General features: G+C 35.7%; 1 pseudogene; it reads right to left on the bottom strand.

Moving 5' to 3' along the window:
* Positions 1-16,551: 16,551 nt before the first annotated feature.
* LOC136336851 (small nucleolar RNA U3) lies at positions 16,552-16,647 on the bottom strand (annotated as a pseudogene).
* Positions 16,648-17,373: the final 726 nt, after the last annotated feature.

Raw genomic sequence — 17,373 nt, 5'->3', positions numbered from 1 at the left:
CCAGATGAACCTGAAATATATACAAACCAGATAGACAAAGGTATGATTGCGCAAAAAGGCGAGCTGAAGATAGAATCTGCTCACAGAAGAAAAACAATGCCAAAGGATTGAGTCTTTCACTTTCCTCAGAGACCTGATGGAGGGAGGCATTGTTGGCACAGGCTTTGTCACAGAGCTGGGAGAATAGGAGAGTCTGCGAGGAAAGAGCTGAGATAGGAGTGATGACCAAGAACAGAAAGCAGGGCCATTTCCCGGGGTCTGCCGTACCCATGATTGCAGGTGCTGGGCGCACACATAGCCCATGGTGCACTCCCAAGAACTGCATGAGAATAGTTTGTAAAGATCAGTCCATAGGGCACTGGGGCATGCTTGAGCTGCCTGCACTTCCAGCAGAATTTAGCCTTGTGGCGTCAGACATGCTTGATCTGGGATCTGTGCCCCATCTGCTCAGAAGCTGGGCACCAGCCTGCCCCACAGAGTTTAGCATGTGTGGGCAGGACGCCCCTGATCTGCCATCTCTGCTACCACTGCTCCAGAAGCTCTGACACTGGCATATGGCACGCAGCCCCTGCCTTGCCTAGGGCTGTGCTTTGAGTGCTTAGAGTGGTATCGGAGGAACGACTGGACTGTGTCACTCCAGCCTCCAAGTCCCATATTGCTCCCCTTGCTGTGCAAATGGTGGCGATGGTGGACCCCCATCAAGTGGGTCTCCGGGCTGCTCACTCCTGCAAGCAGGGGGCCCTGGCACCTGATCTCCTGCTCTGTTGGCACATGGGGGATGAGCCTGCAGGATCCTAATCTGCCATTGCTAGAGCCATAAAATTTCAAAGCCCTAACAACAATTGCTTCCTACCAATGCAAAGACCCTGCCTACATCATTATGACAGCGATGCCTCAGCAGAGCTCTGCCCAAGAATCTCAGAGGCAAACTTTGTAGTACAGTGCCTCCTACCAGAAGAAGGAATAAGTTACCTCTCAAAACTGAAAACAAAATACTTTTTATTCTCTCTCTTTTTTTAATTTTTCTGCTTTATCCTATTTTTCTTCTTTCCTTTTTCTTCTTTCTCCTTTTCAGATGTGAACTTCATTATCCTTGTTATATTTGTTATTCTTGATTTTTGCAAGGGTTCCATTTCTGACACTTTCTCTTTTTTTTTCTCCTACCTTCTCTCCTTCCATCACTTTTTTCTTTTTCCTTTCCTTTTTTCTCCCTTTCCCCCTCTCATCTGAATGTATTTTTCATCAAATTATTATATTTTAGACTCATATTTCTTTTTGTGGCATTTTTTTGTTTTTTACCTATGTGTTTCTCTGTTTTTTTTTTCAGTTTCTGCTTTATATTATCTGTAGTTTTTTTCTACTTATTATTTATAGAATTTTCATTTTTCACTGTATTTACATCAATTTTTATTTATTTTTAATATTTTTCAGTGATCTCTTGTTAAGGTTATTAACAATACCACTTGTGAATGCTTTCAAGAAAATAGAAATCAAATATGGATATATAAGACAGAGATGCAGCTCAGATAGATGATGAAAAGTCTCCACAAAAAAAATCTCAATTACAAGAAAGCCTTGGAGCTTCATGACAAATTAAAAATTGAAATTCTAAAAATACTCAGTAAAATACAAGAAAACACTGAAAGGCAATTTAGTGAGCTCAAAAAACAACTTAATAAACAAAAAGAATATTTCACCAAGGAAATCAAAATTATAAAAAAGAACCAAACAGAGATATGAGGTAACAAGCTTAGCTAATAGAACAGGCCAGATAGAGGAGAGAATCAGTGACATTGAAGACAGGTAACTAGAGATCCTACAGAGAGAAGAAGAAAGAGCCTCACAAATTTAAAGAAATGAGAAAGCCCTACAAGAATTGTCTGACTCTATCAGAAAGAGCAATATAAGAATATGGGTATATCAGAAGAAGAAGAGAGGGAAAGGGAATGGAGAACATATTGAAACAAATAATTGATGAGAATTTCCCAAACCTATGGAAAGAGTTAGAGCCTTGAATCCAAGAAGCAAACAGAACACCAAGTTACCTCAACCTAAACAGACCTAATCCAAAGCACACTGTAATGAAATTATCACAAAACAATGACAAAGAAAGAATCCTCAAGGCAGCTTGGGAGAAGAAGAATATAACATATAAAGGAAGTCCCATTATGCTATCATCATATTTCTCAGCAGAAACTCTACAAGACAGAAAAGAGTGAACCTCAACATTTAAAGTACTGAAAGAGAGGAACTACGAGCCAAGAATACTATATCCATCAAAGCTATCCTTCAAATATGAAGAGGAAATGAAAACATTTACATACATACAAAAGCTGAGGGAATTTATCACCAGAAAACACCTACTACAGGAAATACTAAAGGAGATTATCCAAACAGATAGAAAGAACAAAACAAACAAAACTACAAGTAAAAATTTTAACAAAACCACAATAAAAACAAGGATAATTTGTGACAACAATAACATAAAAGAGGAGAGGATAAAGATCAGCAGTAGCAAAGGAGGATAGGGTACAGAAGCACTCATGAGATAATAGACTCTAAATAATATGATAATTTTTCTTTTAATAACTTAATGGTAACCACCCCTGAAAATGCCACTACTGAAACACATAGCTTAAAAAAAGAAGAAACAGAAGAGAGAAGTATGAAATACCACCAAACAAAAACAAATGACAGAAAAACAAAAAAGAAGAACCAAACAAGACACAAAGCTATCAGAAAGAAGTATATAACATGGAAATAGGAAATCCCCAAGTGCAAATAATTACACTAAATGTAAATAATTGAACTCACCAATAAAGAGGCACAGAGTAGCAGATTGGATCAAAAAGCAAAACCAAACAATATGCTGCCTTCAAGAAACACATCTAAGCTACAAGGAAACAAAAGTAGATTCAAAGTGAAAGGTTGGAAAATGATTCTAAAAGCAAATAATATCCAAAGAAAAGCAGGTGTAGCCATACTCATATCTGACAATGCTGACTACAAGACAACAAAGGTAACCAAAGACAAAGATGGACATTTTATAATGATAAAGGTGACGTTGTGTCAAGAAGACATAACACTCTTAATATATATACACCAAACCAGGGCGCACCAAAATACATAAAACATCTACTAACTGATCTAAAACTACAAACCCCCAAAATATAATGATACTTGGAGACCTCAATAGACTATTGATGGCTTTAGATCATTTATCCAAACAGAAAATCAATAAAGAAATACCAGCCTTAAATGAAACACTAGAACAAATGAACATAATAGACGTCTACAGGACATTTCATCCCAAAAAAGTCAGAGTATACATTTTTCTCCATTGTACATGGCATATTCTCAAGAATAGACCATATGCTGGGCCACAAATATAACATCAACAAATTTAGAAAGATTAGAATTATACCAAGTATATTCTCTGACCATAAGGCTTTGAAACTAAAATTCAATTGCAAAAAAGAAGTAAACAAACCCACAAAAATGTGGAAATTAAACAACATATTTCTAAAAAATTACTGGGTCAAAGAAGAAATAAGAGATCAGAAGATATATACAGACAAATGAAAATGACATCATGATTTATCAGAATCTCTGGGATGCAGCAAAAGCAGTAATAAGAGGGAAGTTCATATTATTATAGTTTATTATGAAAAAACAAGAGAGAGCCCAAGTAAACAACCTAACATCACATCTTAAGAAACTAGAAAAAGAAGAGCAAATGCAACCCAAAATTAGCAGAAGAAAGGAAATAATAAAAATTAGTGCAAAAATAAATAAAACAGAGAACAAAAAAAAAAACCTATAGAAAAAATTAATACAACAAAACAAAAAGCTGGTTCTTTGAAAAGATCAACAAAACTGACAAACCCCTGGCAAGACTCATTAAGGAAAAAAAGAAAAAAGACTCATATAAACAAAATCCAAAATGAAAAAGAAGAAATTACAACAGATATCATAGATATACAAAGGATTATTGTAGAATACTATGAAAAACTATATGCCACCAAATTCAACAATCTAGAAAAAATGGATAAACTCCTAGAACAATAAAATCTTCCTAGACTGAATCACAAAGAATTAAAAGGTCTATGTAGACTGATAAGCAGAGAGGAAATAAAAACAACTATCAAAAACCTCCCAAAAAATAAAAGTCTGGGGCCAGATGGCTATACTAGTGAATTCTACCAAACATTTAAAGATTTGATTCCTATCCTTCTCAAAGTCTTCCAAAAAATTGAAGAAAAAGCCATACTTCTAAACACATTTTATGAGGCCAACATAACCCTCATACCAAAACCTGGCAAGTACAACACTAAAAGAGAAAACTACTGCAAAAATCCTAAACAAAATACTAGCATTCAAATACAACAACACATTAAAAAAGTAATTAATCATGATCAAGTGGAATTCATCCCAGAAACACAAGGATGGTTCAACATATGTAAAATGATTAACATAATACATCATGTCAACAAAACAAAGAACAAAACCATATGATCCTATCAATAGATGCAGAAAAGGCATTCGATAAAATACAACATCCTTTTATGTTTAAAACACTAAAAAAATGGGTATAGAAGAAAAATATCTCAACATAATAAAGGCAATTTATGACAAACCATCAGCTAACATCATACAGAAAGGCTATTAGAAACAATAAATCAATACAGTAAGATCGCAGGATACAAAATTAATATGCAGAAGTTTACTGCTTTCTTATATGCCAACAATAAAACTTCAGAAAAAGAACTAAAAATATAATCCCTTTTACAATTGCAACAACAAAAAATACCTAGGAATAAACATAACAAAGAATGTAAAGGACCTATATACTGAAAACTACAAAGCATTATTAAAGGAAATTGGAAAAGACACAATGAAATGGAAAAATATTACTTGTTTGTGGATAAGAAGAATAAATATAGTTTAAATGGCCATGTTACCCAAAGCAATTTATAAATTTAATGCAATTCTCATTAAAATTCCAATGTCATTTTTTAAAGAAATGAAACAAAAAATCATCAGGTTTATATGGAACCATAAAAAACCCTTAATATCCAAAGTAATCCTAAGAAAGAAAAAAAACAAAAAAAACGAAGCTGGAGGCATTACAATACCTGACTTCAAATTATACTACAGAGCCATGATAATCAAAACAACATAGTACTGGCAGAAAAATAGACACACCAACCTATGGAAAAGAATAGAGAGCCCAGAAATAAAACCACATATATATGGTCAAATCATCTTTGATAAAGGAGCCAAAAACACAATGGAGAAAAGAAAGCCCCTTCAATAAATGGTGCTGGGAAAATTGGAAAGCCATATGCAAAAAAATGAAAATTGACTATAGTTTGTCTCCTTGCACAAAAATTAATTTAAAATGGATCAAAGAGCTAAATATAAGATCTGAAACAATAAATCACATAGAGAAAAACATAGGTACTAAACTCATGGACCTTGGCAGTAGAGAACATTTTATGAATTTGACCCCAAAGGCAAGGGAAGTAAAGGCAAAGATAAAGGAATGGGACCACATCAAACTAAGAAGCTTCTGCACAGCAAAAGAAACTGACAACAAAACAGACAGCCAACTAAATGGGAGATGATATTTTCAAACAATAGCTCAGATAAGGGACTAACATCCAAAATATATAAAGAACTCACAAAACTCAGCAACAAAAAAGCAAACAACCGCCCCTCCCCAAATGAGAAAAGGACATGAACAGACACTTCTCCCAAGAAGAAATACAAATGGCCAATAGATATATGAAAACATGTTCATCTTCACTAGTTATTAGAGAAAAATGCAAATCAAAACTATAATGAGATACCACCTCACATCTGTTAGATTAGCTATTATCAACAAGACAGATAATAACAAGTGTTGGAGAGGCTACGGAGAAAAAAGAACCCTCATTCACTGTTGATGGGAATTTAAAGTGGTACAACCATTATGGAAGAAAGTATGGTGGTTCCTCAAAAAATTAAGAATAGAACATGACCCAGCAATCCCTCTACTGGGTATATACCCCCAAAACTCGAAAACATGGGTACCTAAAGACACATGCACCCCCATATTCATCGCAGCATTGTTCACAGTGGCCAAGACATAGAAACAGTTGAGATGCTCTTCAATAAAAGATTGAATAAAGATGTGGAACATATATACAATGAAATACTACTCAGTACAATGACATACTACCATTTATGACAACATGGATGGAACTTGATAACAATATACTGAGTAAAATAAGTAAATCAGAAAAAGCTAAGAACTGTATGATTCCGTACATAGGTGGGACACAAAATTGAGACTCATGGACATGGATAAAAGTGCACTGGTTACCAGGGGGAGGGGAAAGGAGGAGAGGAAGAGAGTTGGGGTGAGGGTGAGGGGCTTAAAGAGAAACAAAATATAGGGTGACGGAGAATGATTTGACGTTGGGTGATGGGTATATGGCATGATTGACTGTCCAAATGATGTGGAGATGTTTTCTCTAAATCTATGTGGACCATCATCCTGTTAAATTTAATTGTCTAAAGAAAAAAAACAAAAAACAAAAAAAATCTCTTGCTTTTCCCAATAGTGTAACTCAGGGTGCATGTTCCTATTTCCAAAATCAAAGTGGATTCAAAGTTCTAAACGTAATTCTACAATTCCTCTTAATTTATTTTGTCCTAATATTCAACATAATTTATATATGATTCTGTCAGAATGCACATTATTCTTTTAATTGTCTTAAATCCTTTTTGAAATAAGACAAAGGAAAAAGGCAAGCACACATGCAGAATCCCGTTTACAGCTCTGATAAGTAGGTCTGATTTCTTTTTGGTTGCAATAGAGATATTTATTTATCAGTTATTTCCCAATTAGTCATTGTCTACTTTATACTAGACACAGCAACATAAAAATGAAGATCCTCATCTCTGTCCATGTAGCTTCTAGCCCCCAAAATATAGAACACATATTTAAACAATACACTAAAAGAGATATTACAATAAATAAAATACTCATAGATATAGGTAGGCAATGGGGAGTTAGCTTGAGGAAAAGTGATCCAGATGAAAAGTGGTTCGGAAAACTCTGTGGAAGAGGTTACAAGCCTAAGGAGTTTGGGACAGGCAGAGCAATCTCTTATGACTGGAACTTAAGAGGCAAAGGGATAATTTTGAAAGAAAAACCTGGGAGAGAGCTGAAATCATGGCAGAACTTATCTGTCACAATCAGAGTTTAAACTTTATCCCATGGGTAAAGGAGACCTTGAAAAGAAGCAAGGAAGTAACATGATCAACTTGTTCTATATAAAGAACAGGCAGTAACAATGGAGACCAGATAAAGGAGAGAGAACTGTTTGAAAACTACTGCAATAGTCCTGACAGGAGATTTGGCTCCATCAGCTTGGAGGTGGGAATAGAGTGGTTACTAATACAAAGTGCTCCAATTCCCTCTGAATGTAGGAGGTGGGGTCAGATTTAAAAATATCATATGAACAGAGTCCCTCTACACCATTTGGGGCAGTGTTCAATATTTGAAATGAAGTTGGGGCCTTGACTGGCCCAGTGGGGACCTGACCAGTGCATAATCTAGGGTCATGGCTGGGAGTAGTACAAACAGCATTAAAACAATTTGCTCATAACTATTCTCCACAGAAACTCAGTCTTCATTTTGTATGTGTTGGAAATGAGTTCTCTGAAAAGGTCTAAAATGAACAACTAAATGACATTAAGAACAGATATTTAGCTACCCAAGTATTTCTCTGAGCTGCCGCCAGGCCTCCAAGAATGTCTGTCTAAAATCCTTTGGAGTTTAGATGGGCAGAGTCATCAATGAGATGGGAAATTTTCACCAAAGAAAGGCATGAGCTGTGACCAGCATTTGGGTCTATTTAAGAACTCTGAACCATTCGAATTTAAAACTTTCTAATTCTCAAGACTCTAATGAGAGAACCATATCTGCTGTGAATTTAAACAAATACTCTTGTCCCTTAGATTACTCAATTCTCCTTATATTAAACCAGCAGATGAAGAACTAGAGTAAATGGCTAATTGGCCTAAAACACAGGAAGAAAAGCTGCAAAGTAATTTTTGTGCTCCTGAAGAGATCTAGATAACACAGTCAGCCCGGAAAATAGAAGTACAACAGAAGAGTTTTGTTCCCAGTGATATTGTTTCACTCCCAACCTTACACTAATTTCTCCATGGTTTATTTGTGCCTAGTTGCCTTGGGGCAGTGTGTTCCCTACCTGTGATAAGCATATTCATGTGCCAATGCAAATTTATTAACTAAGTTTTCTACAGAGTATAAAAATGCACAACTGCACAGATATAAACCAGGAATGGCAGAAGGCAAAAAACACCCAATTTGTGAGGTGTGGATTATTTTCCTTAAGAGAAAGACTATAGTCAAAGAAGACTATTTATAGTTTTCTTTTGAGTGACGTTTAAAAATATTCAGAAAGCCAAATTAAACTTGCAGAAGTGATTCGGTGGTTTTCGTCCCCACAGCTATCCATTGCCTTAGTTCTCATGGTTGGCTGCTGACAGTCAGCGAGCAGGAACAGGAGCAGTCCTTATCTTGAGGACCAAATCTAGTTTAGTTTCCCTTGGTCTTCAATCCAGAATTTTTCAATATTTACAGAAGAAGTGCAAGATTTTACAATTGGAAGTTTTTTTTTAAAGTCCTTTACTTTAATAGCATCTACAAAAATATTAATTGAGCCAAACAACCCTATTTCTGGTACCCAGGCCTTCAGAAATAGCTGCACGGAAGCATTAAGATACATAAAAACAAAAATATTTATTATTGTTGGTAATAGTCCCAAATTAGAAATAATTTAAAGATTCTTCTATACAGAAGTGCATAAATATATATTAGGTATTATCTATATGCATAGGCCTAAAAAGATGTCAATAATCTTTTCTTCAGTAAATTAAAACAAACTCTGAACAATGTGTAGATTAATCTCATTTTTGTTTAAAAGAAAAAAAGATTATTAGTGCTGGATAACTAATGGTTGATGTATGAAACTCAAATTTTTACTTTATAAACCTCTATATTGTTTGACTTAAAAAACCAAAAATGAGGCCCTGGCTGGATGGCTCAGTGGTAGAGTGTCAGCCTGGCGTGCAGGAGTCCCAAGTTCGATTTCCGGCCAGGGCACACAGGAGAAGCGCCCATCTGCTTCTCCACCCCTCCCTCTCTCCTTCCTCTCTGTCTCTCTCTTCTCCTCCCGCAGCCAAGGCTCCACTGGAGCAAGGTTGGCCCCAGCGCTGAGGATGGCTCTATGGCCTCTGCCTCAGGTGCTAGAATGGCTCTGGTTGCAACAGAGTGACGCCCCAGATGGGCAGAGCATCACCCCCTGGTGGGCATGCCGGGTGGATCCCGGTGGGGCGCATGCAGGAGTCTGTCTGACTGCCTCCCCATTTCTAACTTCATAAAAATACAAAAAAACAAACAAACAAAAAAAACCCCAAAAATGTATTGTTATTATAATTTAAAAACAAATTAAAATGGCTATCAAATGTATCTCCCTACCTCTAAGAAATATATCTCCTGAACACAAAAGCTTCCTGGTATCCTGTAGCCATGTTGATTCATTTAGCTCTGGGAATTCCAGCTACTATAAATCAGAATTTCTGATGACACTGAAGAGATATGACCTCATATAAGCAGGGCTTTAAAAACAATTTGCATAAATTTCTGTTGACTAAAAATATTAACTTTCACACAGCTCCAGTGGTAAAGAAGTCAATGGATTTTTAAGAACTTTCTTAGGCATGGTTAGCTGTCCTCCCATGACCCTTTCTACCAGCTCCCACTTTCCCCTATAGTAAATAGGTAAACTGGGAATGCAGAAGAAGTGGTAACTTCTGTAGGAGGGAGATAGTACGTGTTGATAATCGAAAACATTCATTCAGAAATGGCCTGGGATATTTAGGCATCCTCTCATGAGAATATCATTTTTTTAAAAACATTTTCTCCACCTTTTTGTGTTTATACCAGCACAAATACCAAAAGCTGAAAGGATTTTTGCAATTTCACAGTCAACTGGATTTGTCTAAACTGTTGACTAAAGAAATAACCTTGGAAATAGAGTAGGCTTCACCTACAGGGAATGAGAAATTAATTCCTATAGCTGCCTCATAAAGTTCAGCTATATCAATGAGGAAAAAAAAAACTCTCTTCTAAGTGAGAAAATCTGCTGCAGAATTAAACACTATCTAGATGCAGTGTAGTCATTTTTTACCATTTCTTATATTACCAAACTAAAATTGAAGAACTATAAAATGTGTTTTTTCAAAAATGTATAAATCAGTACACATCAAGAAATAAAGTCCTACTTCCTCTCTGTTTCCAAAACTATCTTGGTTGGAGTCATAAATGTTCTTGTTCTAAGTAAGAATCCTTAATTTATTTCAAAAGTAGGAAGATGGAGAGTAAAGAAGAGGGAGATAGTGCCTATCACAAGTAAAACTGCAGTACATTGGAACTAGTTGGAACTCTGAAAAGAGTTTGTGAAATAAGCCCTCAAAATTAGTTTCCTCCTGCACTTCTGCATTCTAATACTTTTTGGGGGGCTGGGTCTTTTTAAGATGATATAAAGAATACAATAATGTTTACAGATGAGTGTCAAAAGCTTAGAAATCACCAAATGTTTTATAGGCCCAGATTTCCCTTACTTCTATAGTAAGCACAAAGGCCATATTGCATTCTACCCTAAACAGCATATTATAAATTGTCTGAAGATCTGTCAATCTGGGCATTTGCTGAGATATAATTAAATAATCTTTCATTTGAGGACTATCATTTTGAAATGAGACTCACTTTCAAGTCAGAGTTAGAGGTCATCTCTGGAACAGACACGTATGTTCATTTATAAAGGAATTAATTTCATGTTAAGAAAAATCAGAATTCCATGTATTAAGCATATAAATCCACAAACCAGTGAATCATGTTGAATGATAACTTAGACAGCAACATCACTTTACACTGAAAACACTGCTAACGTAGGATATTACTAGGAAATAAGGACAAAAGGAGGTTCAAGGAAACCACCATCAAATTCAACTCCTTTGCCTTAGAGATGAGGAAACTGAAGTCCAGAATGTATTTGATTTAGCTTTTTAGAGCCCTACAAAATAGTTTTCACAAATATATATATTGCAACAAGTGATATCTTTTAAGATTATATTTTTTACATTGTTCTAGAAATTTAACCTTTTTTATGATTAGAATCAACTATGCTAGCAAAAATTCGACACAGAAATCCTGAAGTCTTCTCATATGTCTTCAACATATTGAACTACCAGAGGCTTTAGAAACTTAGATTTTAAATTGTCTAGGGCTAGAAGAAAAACAGTTGAAAGCAAATGCTTATGAATGGTTGTTAAAAATTGCCAGTGCACATTAGGTTGTCTGGTAAAAGTAAACAGTGAAAAGCAAGTCAAGTTTCAAATCACAACCTTCAAACTCTTTTTGTCACTTAATGAATCAGTTTTTTAAAAATGAGGATGAACGATCAATATACTTACTTTTATATTATACGTTTTCTTGAGTTAATTATTTAATTATCTCAAATTCAGTACAAATTTTTTAGGATTCTAGTAAAGATTAAATAATCTAGCTCTGACCAATTGACTCAGTGGATAGAGCATTGGCCAAGTGTACAAATGTCCCATGTTTAATCCCCAGTCAGGGCACATGTGAGGAGTGACTATCTGCTTTTCTTTCCCTCCTCCCCCACTTTTCTCTCTTTCCCTTCACAGCCAAAGGTTTGGTTGGTCCAAGCATCCGACTCAGGCACTGAGAATAGCTCAGTTGATTCAATCATCAGCCCCAGACAGGAGTTGCCAGGCAGATCCTAGTCGGGGTGCATACGGGAGTCTATCTCTCAATCTCTTATCCTCTCACTTAAAATAAATAAATAAATTAGTATAGGTATAATACATAGTAAGACTGCAATAAATGTTATTTATACACACACAACTAAATAATATACATACATCATATGTAAACTGTACTAATATAATAAGTACATAATGAAACCCACATAAAATAAAGATTTGAAAAAGATAAGTTAAAATATAAATAGAATTACTAATAAGCTTTTTCCACACTACAGTATAGTATCTGGTAAAACCCACAGAATACATTTACTCCAATTTGAAAATAATTTCTTCAGAGAATTTCTGTACTGAGGGGCAAACTAACAAAAGAAGACCAAGACTTAGTAGTATGCTGGAGTCAGCTTGTACCCGTTAGAGAAAGACAACTGTTCATGTACCTTCTCAATTCTGCATTTAGTGGTATCACATTAGTAACTTGAAATAGACTGTGGGGAAAATATTTATACCATGGAAACCAGAAAACAATGTACATCAGAGCTTTTTCCCCTCTAGAGAAACAGTCGTTAGACATTCACCAGCAATCCCTGTCAGCATTTCAGATGCAAGAAGAGAACACAAGAAAGTATTGTGGAGTCAGAAGTTCAAAATAAGGAAGGATTGATGGTCAAAATTGTCAGAAGCAGTTTATCTGTCATATAATTTTATTAGCCCATTAGTGACTTTTGATAAAAAATAGTTTCTGTGAAGTGGCTAGGTGGAAGCAGAATGCAGTGGGTTAGACACTGAAGGAGAAGCTGGAAGAGAAAGAAACAATGACGAAAATAAGAAGAATCAAGCCACAGCCAGAGAAGAACACTGTATCATGGAAGTGGGGAGTAGAAAATAGACAAAGAGGCCAAAAGTGAGACAGAGTGGAACAGCAGTTGCGTGACACCAAGATGAACAGTGGTTGAAGACACAGAGCTGTGGGATGGGGAAGTGGTGTGTTTGTGTGCAGATGGTGATCATGTTCTGTGAGAGACCATCACAAGAAGGCAAAACAACCAATTAGGGGGCACAGGCTGGACCAAAGCAGTGGAAGTTGAAAAATACTGTAGGGAGCAGAAACACTGCAAAGAAATCCAAGAATAGAAACTAGAAAAGCAAGACGAAAACAAAACACCTGAATACAGATTTCTAACTAAATAAATTTGGTAAAAAAATATATATGCTATTCTAAGGCATTTGTGTCTACATATTTAAAGAGGCTAAAACTTCACCAAAAGCAACAATACTTAATCTTCTGAATGCCGTGACCTAACCATCACTTCCATTGGTTAAGTTCTTCTATTTTATTTTGTGGAGGGGAAATGATTACTCTGACCAGGTTAGTTCTGCATGCCAAGTTGAAACATATGATTGGCAATGACACTGAAAACTGCACATATCACTTGTGTGCTTAGCACTCACCGGTTCCCTGTACCCAAGAGAGTGCTTAGCACGGACAGAATATTGTGCCGATGCCTTTATAACCGGGACAAAATCACCCTGTACAAATATATCTGCCACTTAATGGTCAAAGAGAAGCTTTTAATTAATTGGGTTTACAGTTTTGTTTTCTTTTTTCATTGCTCCTCTTAATCTAATGTTCACTTTCTGTGCCCTTAGAAGAGAAACAGGAAAAGGCCAGTTGAAAAATAAACTTCCACAGTTGATATTTGCAGAAGAGCTGTTTCTGGTAAACAGTCAAACTCACCAGGCTCTTAAATCATCATTTACTTGTACCTGTCTTTGAGCATAGGTCTTTGTGCTGTCATACGTAATTCTTAATTTCCATCAATAACCTTTCATTTCAAGCATGGCCAGTTTGCATTATGAGTATGAGAGCTGAGAATTATTGTTTTTTTGTAAGCTGGAAATTGAAGACTATAACATAGGAGGATACTTTAAAGATTGAGCTGAACTCAACTATCACAGACCAAGTGGGGCCCAATCTGTAAATTGGGTCAGTCGGGATCATCTTTCTGGGGAGAAGAGTTCTCACATCTAGTAAAATTGTTACTGGCAAAAATTACAAGAATATCCACCTGAAGTGGCTTTTGCTCTTGATTACATTGTATACGTTTGAATGTACTGTCAATTACTCATCCAAAGTTAACTAGACCCCCTGAGAAGCACCTATCAAATGCTTATTAAAACTATAAGAAGTACTCTGCTATCTTCTAAGAAAAAAACTATACCCATCTTCCAAACTGTTACAACTTCAGAAAGGATATGGAATACATGAGAAGTTGGAAGAAAATATTAGTTCTGAATTTCTTGCAAGAGGCTACAATAAATACAGATTTGTCAGGGGCAGAGAGGAATGGCCTAGAAATTGTGTTCAATTGGGTCTAGAGGCAGTACAAATTGACAAATGCCTCTGTGTCTGCAATATGGGTATCACCTAAAAGTACTGCTTGGAACATAGTAAGTGTTCAATACATACATTTTTAGTTATTAACTAATTCACTAATTGAATCAAACATTAGAAATGTTGCCCATCAGAGCTCTTGCTGGAAACAGGGTCAAAAATTATACTCAACATGGAGTATATATACCAATTACTATCAAGGAGTAGTAAGAGATGTAGTAGAACTACCATTTGATTAAAAAGTCAATACTGATATTCAATATGCTTCAGTCTGAATGATTGTATCCCATGCAAAGTCATATGTTAAAATTCTATCCCCTAAAAGTGATGGTATTAGCATGTGGGGCTGTTGGGAGGTAATTAGGTCCTGAGGGTAGAACCCTCATGAATGAGATTCTCTTATGAAAGAGACCACATAGAGCTCCATAGCCCCTTCCACTGTATGAGGATACAAGGAAATCTGTGACCAGAAGAAGTACTTCACCCAACTGTGCTGGCATACTGATCTTCCAACCTCAAGAATTGTGAGCAATAAACTTCTAAGCCAACTGGTCTGTGATATTTTGTTGTAGCAGCCTGAAAAAACCAAGACATAACAATAAATGACATGTGATAGAGCAAAGAAAGGATTTTTTGGTTTATTGTTTTAACCTTTCTAGGTTATAGTAAGCATGATACATTTATTGCCCCCTTTAAGAGGAAAACAAAACAATTACATGAACTATATTATTTTCCATTCTTTGTCATCACAAATTAGTCATTTTGCATTCTCAAAATCACATGCTGGTTTTCAGAAGAGAAATGAAAAATGACTACAAATGGGTTCTTTCTTTCATTTGTTACTCAAATGAGTTTGGCTCAATACTATTTAGCATAAGTAGTAGGTTTAACAAGTAGGATCACGACTTTGCCAAGAACAGTTAAATGACTTTACATGGCAGCTAAATAAAGGCTCTCCTAGAATCTGTCTAGCACCAAGGTGAGGGAAAGAGAAGGGAGCTTAATTCTGCAGCATATTGTGCTCAGAGATTCCAAAAATAATCCTACCTCAGTTTTTGGCAAAAGTAAGCATCTTAACATCTAGCCTAACAGATTTATTAATAAATTATTGTTGAGGTTGGGCTTTTCTAAACTACTGATGCTACACAGTGGTTTGGGAATTGTCATTTTGGGATATGAGAAAATCATACAAGAGCATGGCCTACAGAGCAGCAAGGACAAGATCCGCTAGAATACATTTGAAACTGGGTAAAGTCAGGAAGGATAATACATAACCAAGAGGCCTGAGGCAGGTTAAAAGAATGATATAAAGGTGTCAGGAAGACCTGCACCATCACCTATGATGCACCATTAGCATAGTCATGAAGAACACTGAGGAGAAATCCAAAGCAGAAAACAAGGCATGCTATCAAAAGCTGGGGACATGGAGACCAGCTGGATGTGCACAGAGAGAAATGAGTAGGGTAAAAGAACCAGACTGAAGACCACAAATTGGAACTCCATAAAGAACTGAAGTTTCCTTTGATGTGTAGGCTGGTGAAAAGAGCAAATAGAGTAAGACAAAGACCCTAAACCATTAGAAGCTTTGCCCATCAAAGTCCTATGTCATTTTACCAAGTAGATGACTAAGACAAGTTTTAGAGTTTGTATGATTTGAGACATTGGGATCTTCAGGTCTCAATTTTCTATCATTACACTGGGGAACAAAATTTTTGTTGCATCCACAAAAATACTTGTTCTTACCTAATTTGAGTGTGCTGATCTCAAATCTAACATTAGTTTTTCTCTGTAAGCTACAGTTTTTTTGCAATTCAAGATTTTAGGTTTTCATCTTATTGTAAAATTTTCAACATTTAGTTTAACATAATGAAGTAGAATGTCTTCTTGGGCATCATCTTTGTGAAAATATAATAATTTATATAATGCAATAAATACACTAATACAGTAAAATATATGATTTTATCAGAATTTGTCTACAATTTCAAAATAGAATATATTAAAACACTTATTTTATTTTTTTTAAATATTTTTTTGTTAATTTTAATGGGATGGCATTAATAAATCAGGGTACATATGTTCAGAGAAAACATCTCGAGATTATTTTGACATTTGATTATGGTTCATAGTCCTCACCCAAAGTCAAATTGTCTTCCATCACCTTCTATCTGGTTATTTTAATCATAAAATTTGCACAAAACTTATTTAAATTCTATTCAGGCAAAAATTTGTGTTTGTAGCTCTTGCGTTAGTGTATTTGTTGAGGACAATCTTGTTTGATGCTCCAGCAGTAGTCTGCTCATCACTAACAGCTCCAAGAATTTCAGGAAACTTATCCAGGTGACTGTTCAGTAACAAACTATAGAAATGATCCCTGAAAGTATAGTCTTTCCAGGTGACTGTTCAGGAAGTGAATCTTAATGCTTATGTTACATACAATGTTGCGGAAAGCCAACAGCATCCTTTGAACTGGAAATTCATAGTTTTCTGCTTTTTTGTTGCCAAGGAATTTCTTTGTACCTGCCACAAAAGACTGCCATGCTGCTTTCTCCTCCTTATTCATCTTCCTGGCAAATTCTTCATCACGTATGAGGGTTCAAATTTGAGGTCCATCGAATATACCTGCTTTTATCTTCTCAAAAGACAAGGCAGGAAAAGCAGAAATAATATGTTGAAAGCATTCACTTTCTCTATTCAAAGCCTGAACAAACTGCTTAATTAAGCCAAGTTTGATGTGAAGTGGGGGAAAAATGATTCTGTCTTGATTAACTACAGGTTCATTTACAATATTTTGCATCCCTACTTCCAGAGCTTTACGTTTCAGCCACTCCTTCTGTGTCCAGTGTTTCTCCAGACCTTGGCTGTCCCACAAACACAGAAAGCAAGGATACTTCGTGAAACCTCTCTGTTGTCCTAGAAGGAAATTTACCATTTTAAGATCCACACAAATGATCCAGTTATGCTCCTCATACTTCAGTAAGTTGAGGACAATTTTTATGTCATTATAATTTTCTCGCAGATAAGTTGAATAACCAATTGAAACCACTGAAAATAGGCAATATATGCATGTGTCACAAATGATGAAATATTGCGCCTTTGACGTTAAAGTGTGTAAC

The sequence above is a fragment of the Saccopteryx bilineata genome, chromosome 4, assembly GCF_036850765.1.
Source record: "Saccopteryx bilineata isolate mSacBil1 chromosome 4, mSacBil1_pri_phased_curated, whole genome shotgun sequence".
Lineage (NCBI taxonomy): Eukaryota > Metazoa > Chordata > Mammalia > Chiroptera > Emballonuridae > Saccopteryx > Saccopteryx bilineata.
This window is presented reverse-complemented; position numbering and strand designations above follow the sequence as displayed.